Genomic DNA, 16,194 nt, shown 5'->3' with positions numbered 1-16,194 from the left:
AGGGCTTATAATCCAAGCCCTTCCCTGAAAATCATCACTGCAAACCCACTGCTTTCAATGGGGCCGAAGCAGTGCTGGCCCCATTGAAAGAAATGGGAAAGCATCATGAACTTCTGCCACAGCTGTCACAGCTGTGGCAGAGGAGCGTAATGTTCTCCCTAAGTTTTCAATGGGGTTAGCGCCACTGGCCCCATTGAAAAAAATGGTCGAAATCATCCATTCTACTTTGTGATGCGAGATTACAGTGAAAACATCGCAAATGGGAATCAAACCATTGAAAATCATTGGTTTCATTATCATGCGTTTTCACTCACTCTCGCATCGCAAAGCTATCGAATAGCAAGTGGGTGTCCACCCTAAGGAAGATTAGAGGGGATTATTACCTCACGTACTTCTCTTGATACATCCCAGAATTGGGTTTGCCTTTTTTGCTGCTGCATCACACTATGGACTCATATTCAGTCTGTGAACTATTAGTATAACCAAGTCTTTCTCATATGTGCTCCTGCTTAGCTCAAATCCTCTAATTCAGTTTTTTTTTTTTTCATTTTTCTTGTCCAGATGTAGGACTTCTTGTTAACTACAATTCTGTTAGTCGCTGCCCACTGTTCAAGCTTTTCTAGATCTTTTGAATACTCCCTCTTCCCTAGTGTTAGCTTTCCCTCCATGCTTTGTGTCGTCTGCAAATTTGATCAGTTTCTCATTAATTTCCTCCCCCAGATCATTTACAAAAATGTTGAACAACACTGGGCCTAGGACAGAGCCTTGTGGTACCCAATTTGAGACATTCTTCCAATGGGATGTGAAGCCATTTATAACCACTCTTTAAGCACGATCACTCAGCCAGTTGTGAATCCACCTAATAGTTGCCTTGTCAATCACATATTTGGTTATTTTTTCAATAAGTATGGTGTGAGATACTTTCTCAAATGCTTTCCTGAAGTCAAGATATACTATATCCACTGTATTTACTTGATCAACGCAGTCAATGATTCTGTCATAGAAGGAAATTAGATATGCCTGGCATGACTTGTTTGTTACAAACCCATGCTGGCTCTGGTTAATTATTCAATTCTCATCCAACTACTTGCATACATGCTGTTTAATAACTTTTTCAAAGATCTTTCCCAGTACAGAAGTCAGGCTCACAGGCCTGTAGTTTCCTGGGTCCACCTTCCTTCCTTTTTTGAAGATAGGAACAACATTTGCTGCAACGGCTGAGCCGAGCACGCCAAAGTGAGGGAGGCCACAGGGTTTGCAGAAGGGTTGTCACGGGTGACTCTGTGGTCCCTCCCCGACAGTGGCACTAAGGATGCTTTGCTCGGGGGTTGTGCAGTGGCCCAAAGAATGTACCATGGTACGCTTAACAGGAAGGCCTGTTTTGTCACACGTGACGCCAGCACTCCAGCCGCGACCCTTAGGATGGAATGCTGATGAAATAATTAAGACGAGTCTGGTAGCTTGTGGTAGTAATCTTGGCGTACTCAGATTTACTAAACAGATGTTTGTAACAGTTGACAATACAGAATCTCCAATGCAGCACTTTGTAATGGTACACGTAGATATAGCAGAATGCAGTGAATTGAACACGATGACTTGAATAAGAACTGACTTCAATGCTCTCTCCTTTCCTTTCTCTGAAACTGATTTGTAAGACAATTTCCCCACTAGTTGCTATAGCTGAAGGTGTGATTAAGGTTTAACAAAGTGTAGATGAAGCAGAGTGAAGGGTCGTCACTAGACTAATCCTGGTTTTTAGTTCACTGGGTAGTTTTAGACTCACTGTTTTAGTGGAAGACCGACCTCAGAAAGATCCTCCTCCTCTCTGCTGGGGATCACCATGGGAGTGGAATGAGACTTCGCTCAACCTTGGGAAGAACGTGTTGATAACTGTTTTCTCTCTTGCACAAGTACTTGCTCCTCTCCGACACGACCTCTCTCCTCCAACGCCTGACTAGAACCACCACTCTCTCACTCCTGGCTGTATCTGCCTAACTGCTCACTGACTCCTCCTTTTATCTCCTCTTCTCCTTCCCGCACTTTCTCTACTCCTCCCACTCTGCATAGGAACCTGTGTTGCTGCTTTCCTGCCCTTAGGTCTCATGTCCACGGGGAAAATCAGGCCCGCTCCGGATTCTCCATGGAGAATCCGTAGCGGGTCCCTCCTGCCCCGCGGACATGAGGCATAAAAATAAGAATTAACTCACCTCTCGCCTGCTCCGGATCTTGCCTTCACCGCAGCCCGGCGGATGCGCAGGGCACGTCGGTTGCATGCCCCACGCATGCGCCATCCCGAAGAAAAAAGATCCGGCCGCGACGGAGAGAAGATGAAGCCGCGGTGAAGGCAAGATCCGGAGCAGGTGAGTAAATTCCGATTTTGGTCTCCCGCGGATCCGGATGGCTTCCATAGGTTTCAATAGAAGCCTGCGGGAGCCGTCCCCGCGGGAGACCCGCACAAAAATGGAGCATGGTCCAGATTTTTTCATGCTCCATTTTTAAAAAAATCACTTTTATTGACCATCCGCGGGTATTTATCTACCCGCGGGTGGTCAATGCATTCCTATCGGATGCGGATCCGCGGGCAGGAGAAGAGTTAAAATCCGCTGCGGATTTTAATTCTTCTTTTGCCCGTGGACATGAGGCATTAGACTTTTCACCACTGAGTTTGAAGCTGACTGTCAGCCAATAGGGCACCAGCTGACATCAGGGCAAAGCTCTACGCTTAGTGGAGGAAAGGGAGAAACAGTGTCTCTCCTACAGACGGCATCTTCTATGTCCAAGGATGACACATTGACAGGTGTGACAGGACAAGTGTTGCTGTGAGTGTTCTGTAGGACCCACTGGGCTACTGCACTTGCCCTTTTCCAATCTTCTAAAATTTCACTTGTTCTCCAGGAATTTTCAAAGATTCCAGCAAGTGTTTCAGCAATTACCTCCGCTGCTTCCTTCAGTACCCTGGGAAGTAATTCGTCTGGACCTGGAGACTTGAATTCATTGAAGTTAGTTAAGTGTTTCCTCACCATCTCTCTGCTTACAGGAAGCCTGCATTAATGTGTTCCTTCACTAGTGTTAGGGAAATTCAACAGTTTCATTCATATGCTGTTTGGCTCAAACTTAAAGAGGTAACTGACCGGTCAGGAGGATGCCGACACACACAGAGACCATGCTATATGTAACGCATTCTAAAGTTATTACGCTATGTGCTGAATTTTATAGTATTCTGAAAAGCGAGTGGCTTTATGCCAAATACAATTAAAGGGGTTGTCTCGCGGCAGCAAGTGGGGTTATACACTTCTGTATGGCCATATTAATGCACTTTGTAATATACATCGTGCATTAAATATGAGCCATACAGAAGTTATTCACTTACCTGCTCCGTTGCTAGCGTCCCCGTCGCCATGGTTCCGTCTAATTTCGGTGTCTTCTTGCCTTTTTAGACGCGCTTGCGCAGATCCGTCTTCTCCCTTCTTCTCCCTTCGGCTCCGCTCGGCAGCATCGGCATTTTGGCTCCGCCCCCTTGTACGCATCATTGCGTAGCTCCGCCCCATGATGTGTGCCGGTTCCAGCCTCCTGATTGGCTGGAATCGGCACGTGACGGGGGCGGAGCTACGCGATGATGCGTACAAGGGGGCGGAGCCAAAATGCCGATGCTTCCAAGACCAGCCGAAGGGAGAAGAAGGGAGAAGACGGATCTGCGCAAGCGCGTCTAAAAAGGCAAGAAGACACCGAAATTAGACGGAACCATGGCGACGGGGACGCTAGCAACGGAGCAGGTAAGTGAATAACTTCTGTATGGCTCATATTTAATGCACGATGTATATTACAAAGTGCATTAATATGGCCATACAGAAGTGTATAACCCCACTTGATTTCGCGAGACAACCCCTTTAATATACATACATAGCAATTTCCTAATACATAGCATTTTCTTATCAGTTGTCTTCCTCTCTAGAAATATTGGTCCTTGAGATATTCCTGTACATCTCATTAGTACGTTTTGGCAAGAAATATCTTAACCCTTTCCAATCCACTGTCTGACGTCTAAAGACATTCTGATTGAAGGCTGTACAGCTCTGATGTCGGAAGATGTTCGGCAGGGTATTCTTACTGTAGATTACTGGTCGCTCTGTTGTCGGGGGGCCTCTCCAGCATGTCCCATACCGCAGTACTGGCTCTAGCCAGCAGATGGTGCCATTGTATAATAGCAGAAAGACAAAGCCCCGTAGGAAACCCCAAATCCAAATTTGGATTGCAAAGGGTTAAGATAACACAGGAGAGGAAACTTTGAGGTGGGTTGCTTGGCCCAATTAGTACTTGCAGCTGGATATTCAAGGTGACGGTTAACATATATCTAGGCGAAAGTTGAAAACCATATACTTATATATGTGTATAACTGTGTGTGTATATTACATAAGCAAAAAGGGGACATCATGGAGTCTTTTAGGTCTACAGCCTTCACACTAGCACAGTGAAGATCAGCTGATGTTACATATACTGTCACTGCCCAGAAGAACAGTAGCGGTAGTAGGGACAGTGAGAGGCTATGTTCATCCCCTTAAACTAGCCAGGAAACCTCTGGATGCCTGGCATCATGTATATAAAACACAGCGATGTAGCAGAGAAAAAACAGAGCGATCAGGTCCTTAAAGTGGCAAAGGCCATCTTTGATGAGGAGCGAGGAGCTACTAAAGGGGTCCCTGAAGTGTTGCTGGGGAAAGGGCAGGTGTTCCAAACGGAGGCCTATGGGGTAAGAAGAGCAGTCCATAAGGGTATCTGTGGACACAGGATGCCTAACAGGGCTGTGAAAACCCACCAGTGCTGCTGTGATGCTATAGTGTTTTGTTGAGGAAAGACTTCTTATCTACACTCAGCAGATATGCCTAGCTTGTAGCGTATCTGCTCCTGAAGCTGTCCGCCAGAAAGGAGCCACCAGAGATGAATGGGAGAGCAAGGCCATAACCAAGGGAATCTCACTGTCAGTGCAACACCCCAGAGGGATGACCCTGGGCAACTGGCTAACATGAAGAGCTGGGAGGGATAAGTGCTGGCTTGTCACAGCAGCACTTACCAGGCTCTGGTCCTGGAGGGATGACACGCAGCCAAGGCCAGAGCTGGATTACAGGACGGCTTCGACGTCCCTAGGATAGGAAATGGTAATAAATGAGATGGGGGAAGTAGTAGTACTTATCACTCGTGACGCCACTGTTCTACGTGGCGGAGAAATGAACACAGAGACTTGTCTAAACTACCTCGGGTCCCCAGGAACGGTTAGGGCCCGGTATAACTTTTACTTAGTAATAAACTTTACAACAGGTAATGCAGGTACAATTCACTTTAATAATAATAATAATATAATAATCTTTATTTGTATAGCGCCAACTTATTCCGCAGCGCTTTAAAGGTTAGCAGGCTATAGCTCAGAGGTAGGGAGGGTACACAGGATAAATAAGGCCCTACAGTCCACGTTGTCTGTATGTCACCGTTCCTGGATTTGGAGCACTCCAGAGGAGGAAGGGGGTAGAGGGTCACTCCGCACACTCTCTGGCAGGCAGTTGTTCGGGAAGGCTTAGCCAATAAACACCCCGCATGGCAGGCACGTGGGTGTCACAATAAAGTACCTCCGTGCGGTAATCCTAACCATGGATGGCCGCACAGGAAAAGCCCGTAATGTGAACTAGTTAGTACCTTGTTTAGAACATTTTGTAGGTCTCTCTCTTTCTCTGATGATGGGACTCACTCCTCTCACATCCACACTCCAAACGCTATGGGATGTCGCTTCTCTTCCTCCATCTTCACCTACATGGAAGCTGAAGGTGCTTCTATGTGGCTCTGTGTTAGCACTCTGTAGCAGGCAAGATGGATTTCTCTTTCCCGCTCACAAGCACTCATATTTATAACCTCACTTGTACCACATGACAAGACAAACTGATACATCTACATGCAGGCAGTGATTTTATTACTGTTAACCTCTCAAGCGCTGCAGCTGTGCAACACATACACTGGATATGGCAGGACAAGCTTTGCACAGTGCATCTACATAGGGCAAACATATATGACATTTATGGAGGGGACGAGGGTGGTGTTCTGGGCCACTACATCAGCACTGCTGTCTCTCTTCTGCCACTAGAGATAAATGGGAGAGCATGGCATAACCAAGGGAATTCCACGGCGGAGCCCTTCACGGCGCCCCTTCCCCCCAGAGACCCTAATACTTACCTCCGGATCCGGCGTCCTACGTCCCGCATGACGCTTCGGCGTGACGCGCCAGCCACGTCACATGACACGCCCACAGTGTCACATGACATGCCAGCCGTGTCATATGACGCGGCGGTGGTAGGCGGGGAAGCAGTTTCACGCAATGGAAGCCGTCCGTGCGTACACCCGTGGCAAATAGAACATGCCACGGGTGAGGTCGGGTGATTTCATGGTGCGGAATTCCGCACCGTGAGCATTGAGCTATTAGGTTGAATAGAACCTAATAGCTGCGGGTAACGCAGCGGATTTCCGCCACGTATTACGCGGTGGAAATCCGTCCGTGGGAAGAAGCCCTTAGGCTGGATTCGGGCACAATAGAGTTATTGCAAATCTGCAGTGTAAGGCCACTCTCACACAGGCGTTTTTACAGTGTTTAGAGCGGCGTTTGAAACACTTGCGAAAAACGCTATACTGAGCCTCCATTTCAATAGGGCTTCTAACGCAAGCTTTTTAGCGCGTTGTTTCTAACACCTTGCTTTTCAAACGCTGTCTGTGCTATTTAAGTGCGTTTCATCAATTTTTAACGCTCTAAAATTACCCATTGCAATTGTAGATGCGTTAAAAACGCTGTTGAGCGGTTTTGGCCTAAGAGGGGTGAGCAATGCCCCTCCTCATTCTTATGATCATGGCTTGGCTACTGTTTGTTACTCTGTGGCATTCTGGATGGTGCTCTAGTTAAGTTACTGACTGTACTATCAAGTTTGGCCACAAACAATATTGCTAATAAAAGTCAATGGAGCTATTACAGAACACATTGGGAAACTTCCAGAAAAGAACTCTGATTAGCTGTGTAGCCCCATGTGACTGAGTGGAGGAAGGGACAGTAGGCATTTTGAGACTGTGAGATAGCCCTGTACAGTGTAAACAACAGCATAAGAGGATAGCACTGGATCCAGACAGCAGAAGAGACAAAGCTGTTTAGGAAGTGCGGAGAGGCATTGTCAGTCATAGAGGGCTACATCTCCTCCTGGGAGTGACCACAAATCGTAGAATGGTGGAGTTGGAAGGGACCTCCAGGGTCATCGGGTCCAACCCCCTGCTCAGTGCAGGATCACTAAATCATCCCAGACAGATATTTGTCCAGCCTTTGTTTGAACACTTCTATTGAAGGAGAAATCACCACCACCCGTGGTAACCTGCTCCACGCATTGATCACCCTCACCATCAGAAAGTGTTTTCTAATATCTAATTTGTGTCTCCTCCCTTTCAGTTCATTCCATTGCTTCTAGGCTTTCCTTGTGCAAGTGAGAATAGGGCCCATTCCCCTGCACTGTGACAGCCCTTCAGATATTTGTAGACAGCTATTAAGTCTCCTCTCAGCCTTCTTTTTTGCAAGCTTAACATTCCCAGATTTTTTAACCGTTCCTCATCGGACATGATTTGCAGACCGCTCACCATCTTGGTAACTCTTCTTTGAACTTGCTCCAGTTTGTCTATGTCTTTATTAAACTGAGGGGCCCAGAACTGAACACAGTATTCCAGAAGAGGTCTGACTAGGGAAGAGTAGAGGGGAATAATTACCTCACGTGATCTAGACTCTGTGCTTCTCTTAATACATCCCAGAATTGTGTTTGCCTTTTTGGCTGCTGCATCACATTGTTGACTCATGTTCAGTCTATGATCTATTAGTATACCCAAGTCTTTTTCACATGTGCTGCTGCTTAGCTCAATTCCTCCCATTCTGTATGTGCTTTTTTCATTTTTCTTGCTCACATGTAGGACTTTGCATTTTTCCTTGTTAAATACCATTCTGTTAGTCGCCACCCACTGTTTCTAGAACTTTTTGAATATTCTCTCTCTTCCCTAGTGTTAGCTATCCCTTCTAGCTTTGTGTCGTCAGCAAATTTGATCAGTTTCCCATCAATTCCCTCCTCCAGATCATTTATAAAAATGTTGAACAACACTGGGCCTAGGACAGAGCCTTATGGTACCCCACTTGATACATTCTTCCACTTGGATGTGCAGCCATTTATGACCACTCTTTGAGTACGATCACTCAGCCAGTTGTGAATCCACCCAACAGTTGCCTTGTCAATCCCAGATTTGGTAATTTTTTTCAATAGGTATGGTATGAGATTCTTTGTCAAATGCTTTACTAAAGTCAAAATATACTATATCCACCCAGTCGGTGATTCTGTCATAGAAAAAAATTAGATTTGGCATGACTTGTTTGTTACAAAGCTATGCTGGCTCTGGTTAATTACTCTATTTTTATCCAAGTACTTGCATACATGCTGTTTAATAATTTGTTCAAATATCTTTCCTGGTATAGAAGTCAGCCTTACAGGCCTGTAGTTTCCTGGATACACCTTCTTCCCTTTTTTGAAGATAGGAACAACATTTGCCCTTCTCCAATCTTCTGGGACTTCTCCTGTTCTTCAGGAATTTTCAAAGATTATGGCAGGTGGCTCAGCAATTACCTCTGCTGCTTCCTTTAGTATCCTAAGATGTAATTCATCTGGACCTTGGGACTTGAATTCATTTAAGTCAGCTAAGTGTTCCCTCACCATCTCTCTGCTTATAGATAGCCTGCCTTCTTTTATTCCCCCAATAGCACACGGAAGATCAGTTGATATTCCATCTACTTTCTGAGAGAAAACACATACAAAATAGGAATTTAAAATTTTGGCCTTCTCAACATCATTCTTAACCAATTCACCATTTTCATCTTGTAAGCATCCAATAGCATCTTTGACTTTTCCCAAAATCCTTTTTTATTGCTTTTGGCCTCTGTTGCAAGCCTCAATTCATTATTAGCTTTAGTTTTTCTGACACTTGCTCTACAGTTTCTGCAGACCGCATTATATTCTTCTTTAGATATTCCCCCCTCTTTCCATTTGATAAACATATTTGTCTTTGTTTTTAACATGTGTGCAAGTTCTGTGTTCATCCATCCTGGTCTCTTTAAATGCTTCCCATTCTTCCTTCTTTTAGGGATTAATGATTGTCCGTTGAGAATCTCATTTTGCAATATTTCCCAACCTTCTTGGACATTTCTGTCCTTAATAACATCCACCCATTGGATTCTTCCTTTCCTCTTTCTGAGTTCATTAAAATCTGCCTTTCTGAAATCCAACCTTGAGGTCTGAGTCCTCTCAGGTCTTTCTCCTCTTTTTATCCAAAATTCAAGGATAGCATGATTACTGCCTCCTAAGGACCCAGCCACCCTTACTTCCTCAACCATTTCCTCCCTGTTGGTAAGAATTAGGTCCAAGATAGTAGATCCCCTTGTTTTCTCTTCTACCTTTTGTAAGATAGAGTTGTCAGCAAGAGCGGATAAGAATTTGTTGGATCCATTACTTTTACCTGAGAGATTCCCAACAAATGTCTGGATGGGTAAAATCTCCCATGATCACTATGTTGTCCTTCTTTGAGAGCTTGGCCATCTGATGTAGAAAGAGTTCATCCATATCTTCTGCTTGTCCAGGCGGCCTATAGTAAATGCCTACAATAGTGTCCTTTCTGTTGTTCTCTCCTTGTATTCTCACCCAGTTTCTACAGAACTCCCATGCTCTGAAGCGTGAACCTCTGTGGAGATGAATGTTTTCCTAACATACAACACAACACCTCCTCCCCTTTTTTAAGGTCTGTTTCTTATAAATAAGTTGTATCCTTCAAGTCTTGTGTTCCAATCATGTGTATCATCCCACCAAGTTTCCGTGATGCCTATGACATCATATTTCTCTTCCTGTGTTAGGAGCTTCAATTCTTCTTGAGAATTGGAATCAGAGAGAGAGAGACTCCATGTGTGGGAAACAGCTGGGTTAAGCTACAAGAAATGTGCCATGGACTTGGAAAAAGAGAAAGCTCTCAGACCAGTCTTTGACATTTTAGTGTGCTCACACTAGATGTAATATGACGGATGAATGTGGAGAAACTCCCTAATTAAAGAGTTAAAGGTGTTACACCAAAATTACAAGTTAGGGGATAATTTGCTGATTGGTGGGGGTCTTACCATTGAGACCCTCACCAATCTCCAGAACAAGGGTCCCATATCCACCATCCTCCCCTCTGTGGAGTTACTGCTCCCCCAGCAGTGAGGAGATTGAATGGAGCGCTGGTCGCTCAAGTGTACTAGCACTCCATTCACTTTTAGTGGAACTGCGGAGATACCTTAGCGACACCTGCTTGGGTATTTCCCTCAGCCCCATTAAAATGACTGGAGCGTTGATCGTGCATGTGCAGCTGGCACTCCATTCAGAGTGACGTCAACTGCGTGGAAAAAAGGGACCCCCGCAGTGACAGGCTGAACGGACACAAGAGTCCCCCTCTCGAGATCAGCGTGGGTCTCCACGGTAACACCACCACGATCAGCAAGTTATTCATGATCCTGTGGATGGGGTTAACTTGTAATCTTGGTACCACCCCTTTAAGTAGTAATAAGTCATGGCATGGCTCATAGGCCCGGTTGCAAAAGTTCAGCTTGGGACCCCCCCTCCCAACTTTCCTTCATGGCTGCCAAAAAAACTCTGCAAAGAACTTTATGCTACATCACTATGTTGCAACAAGAAGACAAGGCACTTTGTGGTAGTGCGCTAATGAAGGTGCACACAGTGAAGATGTACTGTCAAACTCACTTTGCATTGAGTTTGTGATGCCTTGGAACTACGAAATTCCAGTAAGCCCAGAATACAGCAGTCTGTATTCTGTGCAGACATTTGCACCTATGGCGCTTTAGGCAGCGGACCTTCAAGTGTATACAGGACAGCGATGATTAGTTACAATGGTGAATGACAAGTAAAGTCTAGTGCTTTGCAACTCTTATTTAAGTATATATGTAAATATGAAATTCTGGTTAAAACATGTAGCATTTAACCCCTTAAGGCCCAGACACGTTTTAGGGATTTTACCCATGTGGTCGTTTTACTGACCCATTTTTTTTTGTCTTCACCTACCAACATTATTTTTTTCTGCGTTATTTTTTCTGTGACATAAATGGCTATTTTTTAGAACAAAAGATTTTTTAAATTTATAGTTGTCATTCACATTGTCTTTTTTTGATTAAATGTCACACTTTCCCACTATAGCTGGGGCATCCATAGGAGTCCCAGTTACAGGGGAAAACATCTCAATGTAGTGGCAACAGTCACTAACAGAGCTGATCAGGATCTGCAAGGACCCTACAACTCTGCCATGACAGGGAGCAGTCGTTGGTCACGTGATCGTCGGGTTGAATAGTGGAAGTTTCACTTCCGCTTTCTCTACATAGCGCTTATTGAGTCTGCGAGAGAGAAGGTTACAAACTGCTTCTGCCTTCTCCTCTGGGTCCTCGGATGTGACTGAGGCCACTCTCACACATGCCACTTTTTACCAGCGTCCTGAGTGCTACGGTAATCGCGATACAATGCTTCCATTGATTTCAATGGGGCCTCGCAGATATGCGCTTGAAGGCAGCATTTCTAACACCATGATTTTCATGCGCTGTCTGATCTATTTTTGTGCGTTTTTTTAACGCACCTCTTCACCCATCTCAATGATGGGGTGCGTTAAAAAGCGCTGTCAAACGCTATGACGTGTTCAAAAACGTTGCTCCTAAACGGGGTAAAATGCAGCGGTCTAAATTAATAGAAGTTTCCCAAGAGAAACATTTTTTCAGAACTTCCCCAGGGCCTAAAAAGTTGGGAAAAAGAAAAGAGAATGATACCCACCCTTATGTATGCTACCATTTAATTGTGAACCCTTCTATGCGGGAGACTTATTCACTATGCAAAAAGTTGGAGACGCCTCCATTTCTTATGGAGTTTTCTGGTTGTTAAAAGAGAGTAGGCAACTGCAGAGAGTACAAGTACAAAAGATAGAAGTATGGTAGCCGGCAGGATGTGAACCTTTATCACTAACTAGCATTGGGTTTTGGATGCTGGGGGGAGTAGTACATAGAGAATGCTCAGTGTTAAGGCAGCAGAAATGCAGTCCTAAGCTCTCCCTCACGACCTGAAGGTTGCAAGTTCAATCCCCGCTTGGTTTAGGTATTAAAGTTGCCTTCCATCCTTCCGAGGTCGGTAAAATGAGTACCCAGCTTGGTGGGGGTAATAAATAAATTACCTGAAAGCGCTGCGGAATAAGTTGGCGCTATACAAATAACAAGATTATTATTATTTATTTCAGTGTTATGTGTGGGCAGCTCTTGATCTACTCTGGCCCTCCTTCACTTGGGAAAGTTTAATCTTAAAGGGGTTCTGACACGAATTAGATTTTTATGCTTTAGCAGCCATTGTTCCCTGGTCTGCCTAATGGACACAGGGAACCCATAATTAATGGCTGCTAAAGCATAAAAATCTTACACTTAAGTTTTTTCCTGTTGTTGTGCTGCGGGGTGATTTACCAGCAGGCTCTTCTTCTTCCTCCGACGAGCCGCCCCCCTCCGGGAATTCGCGCATGCCCAGAAGACAGGTGCCCCCTGACAGAAGTCAGGATGGGCCGCCTCTCCACTGCGCATGCGCAGCATTCGTGAGTTCAGCCAGGACGTACAGGCCACCCACAGCAAGCACTGCTTGTGATGTGCTTGCTGTGGGCGGCCCATCCGTTCACCTCGGAAGTGGCTGACGGACGGAGCAGAGCAGGAAGCGGTCATTTTGACCGCTCCTGCTCTGCTTCTAGAAGCCACAGAAGAAGATGCTGGCTGGAGGGGACATGTCTGGCGATCGGTCCTGGCCAGGCAAGGGGAGTAAAAAAATTTTTTCTCATGTCAGAACCCCTTTAAGTTTTTTTGTTTTAAGTGCTTCAAGTATGTACTTATGTTTAGAAGCAAAATGTATGAGCGTTATCTGTTTTTCAACCAGGAGGGAGCCCTCTGGCCTTATGAATTCCCATTTTTAGCTTCTCGCCACAGGCAATATTCCTTCTACCAACCTGATTTGTTTTCTGCTCATTGGTTGCACCTATGCTTTATATGCAAGCACTTACAGTTGTTTTATGCTGCCATCTACAGGGGGCGACTGGTCAAGCATTGAAGTATTGTTTCATAGTTTCAAAACTACTTGGAGCAGAAAATTTCTGTACGATATTTGAAATATGCTGCAAATTCTAAATCTGCAGCATGTCAATTTATGGCAAATCCACACCAAAATCCATTCCATCCCCTGGATTTTACGGGGTAAAGCTGTATCCCCTCTAGTGAGCAGTTAGAAGACCCTGGCTGCAATTGGTCTGGGACAAAAGCAAGGAGCCAAAGATGTAGAAAACGCTTGATGATAAATGCTAAAGAGGCTGTTGATGTGTTTCGCAGCCACATAGCACCCTTAGCGGTGTCCAGCAAAAGACCCTCAGTGGGATAGCGAGGACGGGTATACCAGACCCACAGAGGGGTACAGACTGAGCAGTACATTACAAAACTATTGGATTGATATTCCAACAGTATGTAGATATATTGGGTACCCAAAAAGACCTTTAATGCTCCAAAGTATCGGGATGCTCTGTTAAAAATGACAGAGCTCTCAATAATCCAATTTTAAAAACTACAGATATTTAGAATTCTCGACGTGTTTCTCCGGCCATACGGACATAACATCAGGAGCTTAATGGGCTGAAAATATCATGGAACCACTCGGGAGTTAATGATGTGGTATTTGGTTCCAGGTGGAACCAAACCTCAGTTGTGTTAACTCACAATTGGTATAATGAAAAAAAAAGTTTGGTATCATGTTAGCCAGTTAGAATAACCAAGTAATCCTGTAGATATGATACCTTTTAATGGCTAACAGAAATACATGATGTTAGTGCGAGTTTCTGAACCAACGCAGGGCTCTTCTTTAGGCTTAAATGAAACAGATCCGAAGAGGCATGCATATACATACACACATACTCATGACAAGGCAGAGACATGGATGTGATTGGTTTGCACTTAAAGGAATACTGCAACAGAAACACAAGCATTTTTAACAAGACACTGATTAGGGAGTAAAAGTTTTATGGTCCCTGAATTACTGTTTGGGAGGTCACCAGGCCAGCAGTGTTATTTGTGCTATAGATGTCTCATACCTCCCAGTCAAGCATGAATCCTCCTGTAGGGTTTAACCCACTATTTAAAGTGTCAAAAGTTGTTATAAATTTATATTCCCAAATTCTTCAATGGCTTTGTGACTTGAAACCGCCCTTCAGTATCATAACTCTCATATGTTCTATGTTGTGTCCATGACTAGAATAGCACTTTTCATGTATCGTTTGTGTGTATTGTTTGTGATCAGGTGATCATGCTATGTATATTTGTTTGCAAGAATGCAATGCAAGTGAGTACAGTAAGGGAGACCAGTAAGTCAGTCTAGGCTAGGTCAGTCCGGTAAGAGAGTCCATGAGATCGGCTGCTGTGTGGAGAAATATGGAGGAAGCCAAGTGACTCTTTTGCGCTCAGGCTGGGCCTATGTTATCCAGGAGACCTCGATGCTGCTACTTAGCGCTGAGAGAAGGACAAGCCGCTACACAGCGATAAGAAGAAATGAGAGTGAGTTTTGACCAGTAGAGAGAGTTGCTGGGTGTGGAATTACACAGATAACCTGGACTGTGGATTATCGGAATACCCCGAGAATCCTCCTTGATGCACCACTCTGGCTTGTTGTATCTGTACCAAGACTGTTTGTTTGGATTTGAATTCAATAGTTTGCAGTAAACGGATGGAACCAACTGTTTCCGGTTCTTGTTCAGAAAGCTGCCCTGTGTGCGGACTACTTTATTACATCTAGGAGATCCGCCGCAGAGACTGGAATGGTGGCATCACGAGTGAAAACTGGACTTAAGGTAACCCCCAGTTACAACCCCTGTGATCTCCCCCAGCGGTAATGTCGTCAGGTCCCGAGCTACCCCCAGGGGAGGAGATGGTGGAGGGGAGGAGCCCCATGACAAGACTTTTCTCTACCCCGCTGTCTCCTCGGCTGTGGGACCACTCCTCGGAAGCTGCTCAGACATCAGTCCTGATGGTGAACTGATGTTAGAAAGAGAAAATAACAAATGGAAACACCAGCTCTGATGGGGCATAGAGGGGCATTTTCTGTAAGTGGTGGTATAAGGAGGCATTTTTACTGTGTGTAAGGAGCACTAAGAGTGGCACTTACTTTGTGGGGCATATAGGGGGCACAAGTGAAGACAAGTCCTCATGGTAATCTGGGCTGGATGGAAAAGATGGAAAAGTGAAAGGCAGAGAAGCTGTCACCTGTGAGCCACTAAATATAACTTTTACGTTCTGCAGAGAGTGTCAGGACTCGGGGTCCGGGAAACTGGAGGTCCCTGAAAATACCCGCAACCCCTGTCCCTTCCTACTTGCCCCCCTGGGCTAAGCCCCAGGGCGACAACTGGGCGACGGTCCCTACACTCACTAAGGAAGGGGAACACTGGGACTAACAAACAGACAGACACTGGAACAAACAACAGCAAGGAGAGTCAGACAATCCGGGTCAGCAACGAGAGGGTACGCGGTACAAGAGGGTCAGGCAAAAGCAACGTCAGGTCAAAAGGCAGAGGGTCAGTATCAGGAGTCAGAAATACAAGGTACGCTGGTGTAGCAGGAAATCCAAAACTAACACTGGCACTGGTCTGCAGACACCAGCAGGTTTAAATGCTGTCAGAGCTCCCGCCCCAGCAGCTGATTGGGGCGGGGAGCCTGACAGCAGCTGAGTGCACCCAGCAGCACTGGAGAACCCGACCCCAGCCCTGCAGGAGGCAGGAGAGGAGACACATGTTTGGTTGCCAAGATACCTAGGACGCGACGCGGGGCAACACCCACCGCGTCCCTGGCAACCCGGTGGCGAGGCGGAGCCCGGCGGCCAGGGGAGGTGACGAGGACCGGGGCCCCCCTGCGCCGCACAGCAGCCGCACGTGTGACAGGACCGGCGGTGCTGGCACAACGGACCCGCGAACCGCCAGTCCTTACAGTACCCCCCCCCTTCTACAGGGGGACACTGGACCCCCACGGCCCGGAGCAGGCTTGAGGGGAAAGGCTCTGTGGAACCG

The sequence above is a fragment of the Eleutherodactylus coqui genome, chromosome 2 (assembly GCF_035609145.1).
Source record: "Eleutherodactylus coqui strain aEleCoq1 chromosome 2, aEleCoq1.hap1, whole genome shotgun sequence".
NCBI lineage: Eukaryota > Metazoa > Chordata > Amphibia > Anura > Eleutherodactylidae > Eleutherodactylus > Eleutherodactylus coqui.
This window is presented reverse-complemented; position numbering follows the sequence as displayed.